The sequence below is a fragment of the Scardinius erythrophthalmus genome (assembly GCF_964197995.2).
Source record: "Scardinius erythrophthalmus genome assembly, chromosome: 19".
Lineage (NCBI taxonomy): Eukaryota > Metazoa > Chordata > Actinopteri > Cypriniformes > Leuciscidae > Scardinius > Scardinius erythrophthalmus.
In genome coordinates, this window is record NC_138239.1 from 23,278,080 (window position 1) to 23,281,701 (window position 3,622).

Consider the following 3,622-nt stretch of genomic DNA (forward strand, 5'->3'; position numbering starts at 1 on the left):
GGTTATCAGCCGCACAGCTGCTTTGACCACATGGCATCAGCGGTGGGCAGATACGCGCGCGCTTCCCACAGTTGCCTGTAGCAGGGTTGGAGGAAAAGACGGATTAAACAGACACATTTGACCAGAAAAAGCTTTGCATGGGAGACTATGCAAGCTTTCAAATCTAAAACACGGGTGAAATGGATCCACTAAATGCCAAAACACCCCGTGTAAAGTTTTTGACGCAATTCCACATGATTCTCTCTGGCTCGTGGGATCAATGCATTGCAGTTCTTGAATTATTATAAGTTTGATTCACTTTTACGATTCCATGGCGAATTGAATTCTGTTTAAAAGACTGTGTAGGCTATTACATAATTTAGCTACTATCTTTAGCTAGCTGCTATATTTTAGATGTCCATCTTACACTGTAAAACAATCAACTAGAATTCAACCGAACCGCCGAACTGAAAAAAAAAAACGTTTTTAAGTTTTTGCTGCTTTGTTGTAACGCGACTTTCGCCAAATTAAGCATCTCACTAATGACGTTAATTTTTAAAGCCCAATTTATTTCTGTGTACAATCAAATCTGTGGTTAGACTATACACAAATCGCATGCAGTTTTGAAGCTGTTTGTTTGAGGGAAAAAGAAAAAGAAAAAACCCCGGCCTAAATTGATATATAAGATTCCCGGAGGTAATTGTAGCCCAGCCCTTATTTAGCAAATTGCTAGTAATTTGCATAAAAATGTATCAAGTAATGTTATCTACAGACCTTATTTTACAAATCCAAAAACACCATTCTAAAAATAACAATCCCAAGGGAATCCATGGCTTGAAAATCCATGGTCTGTTCTGGATTTTAGGCCTATACAAACATAACAGCTCTACTGGGTTGAAATTATTGTGCCAAGTTAAATGGATGGAAACAAAATGATGAAAAGCATGCAGTGCATATTTCCAGTGAAAATCTACTGATGTGTTCAGTTTCTTTGTTTCAACTGCTTAAAGATGTCTTTTTAATTTCATAAAGATTAGGCTTTAACCATACGAATTGTACTTCTTCTTACAATGATCATAATGAACTATTTATTTAGTGATATAATAAACTCTGATAGAAGAAACCCAGAGATTGAAAAAGAATAAAAAATACTTCATGTTAGGCATTAACTAACAATATGCGCTACATTTGTTATAGGCCTATTCATCTTTAAAAAAAGTAATGCACCTCTTGATGGAATTAACATCACAAAATGTATTTCCATCAAGAGGTGCATACATTTTTTGTCAGGATCGTGTATTGACACTGCAAGTGTCAAGCTCTCTATAAAGTCTACTCCAGAACATAGGACTTTCAATGAAGTTAAGGTCTGGACTCAGAGGTGCCGATTCTCCCTCCCAACCATTCTTTCCCAGTTTGAGCCTGATGAATCTTGACATTGTCATCCTGGAATATGGTCATGCTGTGTCTTTCCTGCATGCTTGTTTAAGAAATGAAAAGCTACACAATCCACCAATTAGGGTTAGAAGAACTGTTGCCAAACATATAACATGCCAAAAACATAGGCCAATAATCACTGCAATAATGATCCAATCATAAGCTCTTTAAATCCAAACAGCAACTTTTTTTTGGCCGGGCAGTGTCATTTTCCCATCATTTTTTCCATCACCACATCCCCTTAAGGGGCTCCGTAAAATTAACATCAACTAAAATCCTTTAAAAGCATTTTTCATTGTTAATTTTCATGTAAACTAAGTTAAAGTTACAATGAAATCAATATGGACAATTCTTCTTTTTTAGTATTTATTATCAGTGATTTATCTATAATACAGTATGCATTTTTCAATGCATGTACCCTCATAAACTTTAATCAAAAAAGTGTCCCCTCTCTCTTGTTACTGGAGTGAGGGCGGGACAATCTGTCACTCACATGAGATCACAGCAATAGCAAACCACAACCAATCCAACAATCCAATCAATTCCCGATTAACAAAATCAAGTCTTGCCCTATTTCCAAGTCCTGCATTTTTCCTTGTTGTTTCATGCATGCCGACTTTAACAAACGGAACCTTATCGTAACGTGTTACCCAAATATCTGATTTCATTAAAAGGAAATGTCTTTGAAACATAGCTCAAGTAAAACATTTGACAAAAAGTTCAAATTTTTTTTTTAAAACCCCTCACTGTAAAACCCAACAAGTTAACTCAACTCAAACCGATTGAGGAAACTGATTGCGGCAAACCATTTAAGTTTAAAAATAAATACATATGAGTATTGTGAACTTATATATATTGAGTCATCAAGTTGAGTTGAGTCATCAAGTTAACTCAACTCAAGTATATGAGTTGAGTTAACTTGTTGGGTTCCTGTGAGGAAAACTGATGTCATAAGTTTCCAAAAAATGACCGACACCAATTGCTTTCAAAGTCATTGCAAAAAGTAAAGTTATTTCTGAGAAAAAGGCTATTTTGTTATCTAATGCAATTTAATTTTTTTTTCAATCTCATGAAGATTTCACAAGAAGATTGGTGTGGGGGGAGGAGATCTCCATCCAGGGGCTTGCCTGAAGGTCTGCCTTTCTGCCACTGTCACAGCAGCAGATGGTTAGGCTCTTTTTTTCATGCATTTGTCCTCCCACTCACTCAGCTCTGGCTCTACTGCCACTGAAACTCAGCTTATCTGGGATTTCACAGCAATTCAGCGCTACCACGCCCCAGCTCCGTATCCACTTGATGCCTGCCACTGAGCTGGAGGATCGCCAGTGTGTCACTAAAGGATCCGTTACGTAAAACTTTGTCAGGCCTCTCATATTAAAGGGATAAATCTGTCCCCTGCACAGTGAGGGCTTTTGTGTTGCAGTGTTTGCAAATCAAAATGGAGAAATTCAATTGGAAATATAAACAAAGCCATCCTTGGACCTTTTCTGAAAAGACGTGGCTGATGGCATGTAGGAGGCTTTACAAACGCGCCATGTCAGACTCATGATATCCAGCCCTAACTGTGTCCAAATGAGCGCTGCCACATTGGCTCCGTGCTAAAAGCCAAATGAGAAAGATTGTCAATCTGAGCGACTCTGATTGGAGGTTACCGCTCACGCAGACAGGCGACTTCTTTTGAAGTGCGGAGCAAAGCACTGTAGGGCCTCTTTTGCGTTAAATTTGCTCATCTCCTCCCTATGATGGGTGCTGGAATCATTCTCGCAGTTCACACTGCTGGGAACCTCAAATTGTGGACTAATGTTGCATGCATTGCTCTTACAAATTTAGATAATAAAGGGAGAGTGACAACCACGTCGTGTCTTTTTCCACTGTATTTGTTAAGCACTGATCTAATGATTGTTTGGCGAACCGCAAGACTCGAGCCAACAAACTCATGATGAGATATACATTTCACTGGAGCTTCTGTATGATGAAAGAATTACACAAAACGTATGTGCAGTAATGAAATACACACTGTTAATCTTTAAATCAGAACATAGAGATTATGTACAGTGACGCGTTGTCCCGCTTATTAAATTGCTTCTTACTAAATAAATTACATTAAAAATTGATTTAAGTTGGAATTATTTTATTATGAGAGAAAGAATACCATAAGGTGCCAAGAGATAAGAAACTATGTAGATAATATAGTTGCCTGGGTCAA